We start from the raw sequence: 9,173 nt of genomic DNA, 5'->3' as shown, positions 1-9,173 counted from the left end.
TCGTGAATAAACTTGACATCACGAAAAGCCTTCCTCTGATGCTTGATATCTTGCAAGACTGGAAAGAACCTGCATGGGGAATCGTCGTCAATCCTTGTCACGACTTCTAGACAGTCTGAAGCCACACATATGGATTGGACATGTAGATCTGTAGCAAGTGCTAGCGCCTCGCTACACGCCTGTGCCTCAAGAATTGCCGGGTCTAGGAGGCCTTCAAAGATGATAGCAGAAGCCCGTAGGTAGTTACCATGTTTATCTCGACAAACCACTGCAGAAGCGCCCTTGTCCCCAATCTTGAAAAAAAAAACATCAGCATTCATCTTAGTGTCATGGGATTCCGGCGGTAGCCATGCGGGCTATGCTGACTGCCCTGCAGTTTGTCTAGAAATTACATGCAGGCCCCTAGGTGTTACATGTGTACCCCTGGATGTTACATGCAGGTCCTTGGATAGTGCATGCAGCTCTTTGGTGCGTGCCCCCCTCTCTGGAATCTGATCAAGCTCCGCCAAGAACATGTTTACAAACACATGGGTACTGAGGTGGTACAAATACTCGTTCACCACTCTGAACCCACCTCGTGGTTGGGCGCTTCGGACGTAATGGACCGGACCAGTACGGAATGGTGGTCTTGATTCCCGGCCTGTTTTGATAGGTAGGAAAGAAACTGCCACTGGCATTGTTATTTGAATCGAACTCTTCAGACATTAGCCAGTCTTCTTGTACCTATCACCCACGGCACGAAAGCTTCTTCCCTTCCTAATATACCGACATTGTTTTCCTAAACAAAACAATGTGCCCATGTTGTATGCCGCAATAATGACGTAAAATACGAGGTTCCAACCAGTAGCGGCGTGGAGTGGAATATGCCAACACAAAACACACAGCACATAGGAGTGTTGTAACTAACTTTGTACTCCTCCTACCTATCAATGCAATGATACGCTCCCAGGCGTATTGGAGAAAAAACACACAACATGTAGTAGTGACTAGCAAACCTCCAACAAAACATATATATCAAGCAAAAGATAGATAAAGTTGAGAAATACTATATGCTAGTAGTATAAACAATGCAAGAAACCAGAGGAAGAAGACACCAACATCATGAACAGAGCTTCCTTCTATAAGGGGGGGAATACACAGCACAAAGTTAATGTGTTATATTTCAGGGGTCTAAATTACACGAGTGTAAAATATGTACACAGCGTGATTCTGTTCTCTTGTGGTACAATCACATAAAATTGATAAATTTCCTCTATTCTCAGCCGTAGGTAAGGGATGGCTTGATGTACATGCACATCGGCGGGTCAATCTTCATGATGGACAATATCGAAGAAGGGACACTCCAAATACCATCACCACATATCAAACCAGAAGCAACCGCACCTGCGAAGTCCTCGGACTCCTTACGGTTCACCCTCTCCCAGACAAACAAGATGACAGTCCCAACAAACATGTCTATCGCAAAGTATGCCCCAATGTAAAATGGGACAGCCATGGCCGTCGGGAGTGGGATGAAATTTGACACCCTTGTTGGAGTGACGTCTCGTAGGAGGTTGATTGATATGGCTGCAAATAAGAAGACAGAGCAGATTGCTAGGCAGTGTTGCGGTAGAAGTGAGAATCCTTCGACGCCCATGATTGACATCTCGCGGTAGATGACAGCGTATGGAGCTTTGAACATGCCATCAGGATTGACAATATCGAATGCCATCCAGTAAAGCCAAAAGGTGAGGGGTGCAATGACACAACCAAGAGCGGTCCCAATCAACTGTAACACAAACATGGACCTTGGCGAAGAGAGGGTGAGGTAACTAGTCTTGAAGTCCTGCATGAGATCACTGGCAGTGGATATTATGGACATCATAACACCACAAGCTGCTAAGCTAGCGATCACACCACCATGGTGGCCAACCCATGAGGCAAAAATGAAAAGGCCTATCTTTCCATATGTCGATGCAAGGTTCCAGTTTGTTAGGACAGTGCCATATGACTTGCAGAAGGCGAGTAGAGGGACAACAAGATAAGCAGAGAGGACAAGGTACCACTTGAGTTGTGGGAACATCATTGGTAGAGTTGTAGTTGAAATTGCTGCAAGGCCCACGTAACCGGATCCTGCCAACCAAGGAGGGATATTGTCCTTTACAAACACCTCATTTAGAAGCTTTTCTTGGGCTGATAATTTGGAAATTTTATCTGAGATAATAAAAGGAAAAGTAATATGAGAGCCATGATATATGATATATTGGAAGGTCAAATGGGTAAAATAAGAACATGACATTACCATCCTGAACCCAAACAAGGGGAAGCCTTCCTTGATGTGATCGTGCATTCATTGTTTCCATGATAGTAGCATAAATGATTTTGATGAGGTTATAAATACCATCCCCGAGTATCAAGGATATGGATACAAAAACCTGAAAAGGTGCAACACAACTTAGCCTTTAGAAAACATAATGTTGGCAAAGACTGATTGGTGAGCAAATAAAGAATAACTTATGAAGTTAATGACATAGACGAGCCACTCTATACGTTCTTGAGATCAATTTCATCGTACTCACAATTTATGACCACCGTGTCCACTGAAGAATTGCATTAAAGTGAGTTATCTGTATTACTCACATATTCACAACAACAACTTGGAGATTTAATGGTTTATTTATTATGGAGAGAAATAAGAGACTTTCTTTTGCCAAGCCTTGTAGATAGTGATTCATAATCTTGTTATTTTCTTAGACTAATTCATTATATGGTTCTCAATTTGTTGGTTAAAAACCATTACAGTTGAATGGACAAAAATATAATCAAGATACATCATGGAATTGACTTTTAACTCATTATGACATAAACATCAGAATCTTTCACCACCGTACCTTGTACCCATAGAGACCTTTGAAGTCATTGCTTCCAAGGTTAGCCGGATACCACTCCCCAGCTTTTGTGGATATATATGGCCAAAGAAAACCCTAGGATATGATGGCTCCAATAAGTGCAGAGCAGTTAACAATATGTGGACATATAAGACCACATCCAATATAGGTTGGACTAAAGTCAAAATAAAACCTATAAAAATAGAAATAATAAGCTTTTGGATATAAAGCATATGATATTCCATCTTAAAGGACAAGTAGTTTCATATTATAATCCCTGCCTATCAAATAAGCCCTAAAGAGGATAAGTAAGGCGGTATTTTGTGCTAACTTACAAGTAAAAGCAATCCACTCTTAAACTGTAAAATGTGAACTTTGAAATAATATCACAAACACATTAGGAGCAAACTTACGTGTTCTTAAATGCTGCAAGTCCCAGGGAAGGGAAATTATCAAAACCACAAGAGTCCCCAACACCACTGAAGAACCACTTAAAGTTGTTCCAAAGAAAACTGATGCTTAAATATTTTCCAAGGCAGCTAACTTGTTTTCTGCAAGCACAAAAATAAAGTTAGTACCACCTAAACTTAAGAAATGAAGTTACCCAAGTATATGTTGTCATTACAATAAAATATAAAGGTGTCAAAGTTTATTCTAAGTTAACAAATAGATCATTCATGATTTTCCATGAAAACAATAAACTGCTATTTTGTATTTATCAAAAGATACACAATCTATTTATAATACACATTTCCAATGTTTACCACCCCTCCTGTTAAAAGTATAAGCTCTGTAGAGATATAAGATTGCAGAACTCCTAGTCTTAATTCATTGGAAACTAACTACAAGATGAATAGAACAGTTAAACCTTATTACTGATTTTTTTTTCTTAAGTATTATTGCAAGGATAAAATACAACGGAATCTCTAAAAATAAATTCATTCTCTCACAGCCATACTTCAGAAAACAGGCACAAGGAACTGTCCGATAAATGTAAGAATTGGTCGATACATAGGTTTTGGCCAATAGACAGTACGTGAATATGTCTAATGGGTAGAAGGCTAATGTGCAAATTACTAGATTATTCTGGGATTTTGGCAACTAATAGTATTTAACAAATGGCAAAAGGTCAAGTGGAAGACCTTTAAATTTAAAGGCTAACTAGAAGACCTTTAAATTTAAATAAGTCGCTAAAAGTACTTAAGTCGCAGAGAACCTATAGTAAACTTGGATGAGCTGATATAAGTTGTAAAAGGGCCATATAAGTCCGGTGAAACCACATTTCTATCATTTCAATATTACTAATTGTGGACTGTACCACATTCTAACATACAAAATCCATATTAAAGCCATTGCCAGACAAGAAGCATCGCATAGTAAACAAAATTAAGGATCAATGCTGGTATGTTTCTTACTCCACAAGTTCAACTCCAGTAGTGTTGTGGACGCTATTTATAAACATAGCGGTGGCAGTTCCACTAGGATAGGTTAGCTTGTAATCAATCACCATCACCTAGCAAACACCAAAACTTAACTTAGTTTGCCGAATTTGTACGTATTAGATAAAGAGTTGTCCAAGTTACTACACTTGGTTCGGAACAAAAATGTGTAAATGCGAAAGGCACGGACATCTAAGATATGGATGATTACCTTGCGCAGAAAAACGAGACTAAAAATACCAATGAAGCTAACTAGAAACATAAACCCGATCATCCAACTCAGCGAGAGATTCTTCACATCCACTGCCCTGTTACAACAGAAGCCACCCCAGCTCGCTCACTCCCGGCGGGATCGCCATGATCCGTGATGGCCGCGCCATCCCACGACCGCATCTCACAGCGATCAAGTCCCACCAGCAGAGGAGCCAGGGTATAGGGAAAAATCGAGAGAACATGAGAGAATCGTGCGTACGTGCACTGAGCTCCCACAACTACGTGCATGTGCCGGTCACATCACCATGCACACACACATTATTTAACACAAAAAGCAAAAGACCTATACTATGCAGCCATGCAGCCAACTAGCTTAGTCTAACAAATCTCCCCCTTAAGCTTGTTGGCCTCTGGTGATCTCACTGACGCCCATCTTCTGCCTCATCTCCACAAAGCGCACCCGCCCGAGAGCTTTGGTCAGAATATCCGCCAGCTGCTGCTCAGTCCCAACATGATCGACTTCCACCTGCCCTTGCTCGATGCAATCTCTGATGAAGTGAAACTTCACGTCGATATGCTTGCTGCGATCATGATAGACAGGATTCTTGGCTAAAGCTATAGCTGACTTGTTGTCGATCAGAAGTTTAAACTTCCTTGGATCAATTCCCTTCATCTCTGCAATCAGTCTGCTGAGCCAGAGACCTTGGCAAGTTGCTGCAGCGGCAGCCACATACTCAGCCTCGCACGAGCTGATCGCCACCACTTTCTGTTTCTGGGAAGTCCAGGTGATGGGGTTCTTGACGAGGAAGAAGATGTGCCCAGATGTGCTCTTACGATCTCCCACATCCCCTGCATGATCACTGTCACTATATCCCAGGATATCTCCTGTCCCTCCACGCCCATAATGGCATCCATAGCTCAATGTCCCTTGCACATACCTGAGGATTTGTTTTACAGCTGTCCAATGTGTGATAGTTGGTTTCTCCATAAATTTTCTAACAATTCCAACAGCATGTGTAATATCTGGCCTTGAGTGTACAAGATACCTTAGGCTGCCGATTATGCTGCGGTAGAGGGACGGATCAAAGGGTTTTGCATCATCTTCCTTCCTCAGTTTCAGTCTGCACTCCATGGGGGTGTGGCACCGATTACAGCCTGCCATTTCGGCCTGTTCTAGGATCTTTTCTGCATAGCCTCGTTGACACAGAGTGATCTCTCCTTTAGACTGAGTTACCTCGATCCCCAAGTAGTAACTTAGAAGGCCGAGGTCGCTCATCTTGAAAAGGTTATGCATCTGAACCTTGAACTCTGCAATCTGCGCTGAATCGGTTCCAGTGATTATCAAGTCATCCACATACACTCCCACAAGCAGGAAGGATCGAGCATCTCCGCGACGATATACAGCGTGCTCCAGCGGGCTTCTCCTGAACCCAAGTGCGCAGAGACTCTCATCCAACTTGGCGTACCATGATCTCGGTGCCTGACGAAGCCCATATAGGGCCTTGCTCAGTTTCAGCACCTCACCTTCTCGCGCAGTTACGACGTATCCTGGCGGCTGCGCGACATAGACTTCCTCCGCCAGATCGCCATTGAGGAAGGCGGACTTAACATCCATATGATGTACCTCCCAACCAGAGTGCGCGGCGAGAGCGAGGAAGAGGCGCAGTGTCTCCATTCGTGCCACGGGCGCAAACACTTCCTCAAAGTCCACGCCCTCGCGTTGTGCGTATCCTTTGGCCACCAACCTTGCTTTGTGCTTGACAATGTTCCCGTTAGGGTCGCGCTTCACTTTCTATACCCATTTGAGGTCGATCGGCTTGTGTCCACTAGGGAGAGCTGTGAGCTGCCAGGTGGAGTTCTCTGCGATCGCGTCCATCTCCGCGTCCATGGCCTGCTTCCAAGCCGCACTGTAAAGCGCCTCATCGATGTCACCAGGTTCCTCTGCACTGAGAAAGCAGTGTTCCATAGCCTCTCTGACCGCGTCTCCTTCTGTTTCATCGAGAATGCAGGAGACACGCCGGTAGTGGATGTTGCCAGTGTCCACATCACAGCGGTTCTCATCATGGCTGAGCGGCGTGGCCCAGCGGATTTCTCGACCTCCATCTGGCGACGGTGGCTCGGACTGTGGTGTCCCGAGCGCGCTCCCCCCAGACGCGGATGAGCCGGGCGATGGCGTCCCGAGCGCGTTCCCCCCGGGTGTGGACATGTCAGGGGGCGAGACACCTGGCATAGGCGTTGAGGGAGAGGTAGGCGCGCGCGGCGTGTTGGAGACGACAGACGTGCCACGGTCGACCTCATGGACACCCGGGTCCGTAGTGTAGACCACAGTGAACGTGGCCGGCGCGGTGTACGCCACTGCCGCACCTGGCATACGCCATGCCCACGGTCTGGATTCTTCGAACACCGCATCCCTCGTCACCTGCACCTTCTTTGTCGCCGGGTTGTAGACACGATAGGCTTTGGAGCCCTCCTCGTACCCGACGAAGACCATGGGCGTGGAACGGTCGCTGAGCTTGGTGATGCCGGGGCCGACGCGCTTGACGTGGACTGTGCACCCGAACGTGCGCAGGTGATGCACTGCAGGCTTGCGTCCGTGCCACGCCTCATACGGCGTGACCCCCTCCAGGCTGCGGGTGGGAGCGCGATTGAGCACGTACACCGCTGTCCGCACCGCCTCAGCCCAGAAGAACGCCGGCATCTCCATGCTCTTCAACATGCATCTCGCCATCTCGACCACCGTTTGATTGCGCCTCTCCACCACTCCGTTTTGTTGTGGTGAGTACGGGGCAGTGGTATAGTGCTTGACGCCCAGCTCCTCGCAATACGCCTTGAATTCGCCGGAGTTGAACTCGCCGCCCCGGTCTGACCGAAACGCGCGCAGCTTGCAGTTGCCGGTGGCCTCGGCCTGCACCTGCACCTTCTTGAAACGCTCAAAGGCTTCGTCTTTGGACCTCAGAAGCTCTATCCACATGTAACGGCTGTAATCATCCACGATCAGAAGGAAATACTTGTTACCTCCTGGCGTGGTCGGCTCGATTGGGCCACAGAGATCCGTGTGCACGAGCTCCAGCCCGCGCTCTGCGCGGTATGCGGACGACTGCGGGAACGGGGCGCGGTGTTGCTTCCCCAGAGCACACCCATCGCAGTATTGCTCAACCCGATCGATGACTGGCATGCCGCGCACCATCTGCTTCGTGGAGAGAGCTCGGAGGGCGCGGAAGTGAAGGTGTCCCATGCGTGCGTGCCACCGCCAGGTTGGGTCGTCTCCTTGTGCCAGCAGATAGGCCAGTGCATCCATGGTGAGTACGCCAGTGTACAGACGATTTCCCGACCGCCTGACGCTCGCCAGGGTGCGCCGAGCAGGGTCTCTAATGACCATGAGCCCGTCCTGGATGCTGATGACGCAGCCCGCCTCGTCCAACTGCCCCACCGAGACAATGTTTGTGCGGAGGCTAGGGATGAAGAAGACACCTGCGAGCGCGCGCTGGTCACCACCCTGACAGCGGAATACCACCGTGCCGCGCCCACGGATGGCCACAAGCGAGCCGTCCCCAAACCTCACCGTGCCGTGCACAGTGTCGTCGAGAGATGCGAAGACACCTCTGTCACCTGTCATATGGCTGCTGGCTCCCGTATCAAAGAACCACACGCCGTCTGGAGAGGGCACGGGCATGACTTTCTCCTCATTGAGGTGCACTTCTTGGGGTGCCACGATCTGGGACGCATCAACTGTGGTGACCACAGCCATGTAGAGACCCTGATCGTGCTCGGCTTGTGCTTCAGCGAGATTTGCTTGCTCCTGCTTGCCCTTCTGTTCTTGCTCCCGGAGCCATGTGCGGCACTCCTTCTTCCAGTGACCTGGTATGCCGCAGTGGTGGCATTTCCCTTTCTTTTTCTTGCCACCGGATCCACCAGAGCCGCCCGCCCCCGCGCTCCCCGGCGCACCCTTGCCTGCGCCATGCAGCTTGCCCTTGCCGGGTGACTTGTTCTTGCCGATGTTGCCGCCACCGCCCGAGGACGAACCACTGCTGCTGCCCACCTTCTCGCGGGCCAGCCACTCCTCGTGCGTGAGCAAGAGGCGACCGGCGTTCTGGGTGCCGTCGTCGAGATCATAATGATCCTCACAGGCAGAGAATCGACCCACGAGCTCCTCGATCGTCATGGCCTTCAGATCGAGAAGGGACTCAATCGCCATCGCCATCGGGCGATAACGGCGCGGTACCACCCGAAGGAACTTCTGGACGGCTTTGTGCTCGGTGACGGGGTCGCCGAACAGCTCGAGATCAGCGGTGAGGGTGGAGAGCCGCAGCCCGAAATCCTCGATGGACTCCCCGTCTTTGAACCGGAGGTCCTCGAATTCTCGCCGGCGCACCTGCGCCTTGGCCTCGCGGGCGCGCGCGCTGCCCATCCTCGTCGTCTTGATGGTCTCCCAGGCCACCTTCGCCGTGTCCTTCGCGGCCAGTACACGCAACATCTCCGGCGGCACGCCGGAGAGTATAATCTGCAGCGCGCGCCGGTCGTCGTTCTCGTCGGCGCCGTCTTCGATCACCGCGGTCCCAACGCGGGCGAACTGCAACTTGACTTGCATCACCAACGCCCACTACTGATAGTTCGTGCGCGTGAGCATCATGGACGAGCCCGTCTCCTCCCGCAC

General features: G+C 48.9%; 1 pseudogene; it reads right to left on the bottom strand.

Annotated features, from left to right (window-relative positions):
* Positions 1-1,258: 1,258 nt before the first annotated feature.
* Positions 1,259-4,613, bottom strand: LOC109745445 (probable metal-nicotianamine transporter YSL6; annotated as a pseudogene).
* Between the last annotated feature and the right edge of the window lie 4,560 nt (positions 4,614-9,173).

Source organism: Aegilops tauschii, chromosome 2 (assembly GCF_002575655.3).
Source record: "Aegilops tauschii subsp. strangulata cultivar AL8/78 chromosome 2, Aet v6.0, whole genome shotgun sequence".
Classification (NCBI taxonomy): domain Eukaryota; kingdom Viridiplantae; phylum Streptophyta; class Magnoliopsida; order Poales; family Poaceae; genus Aegilops; species Aegilops tauschii.
The sequence above is the reverse complement of the archived record's forward strand: the minus strand, read 5'-3'. Positions and strand labels throughout refer to the sequence as shown.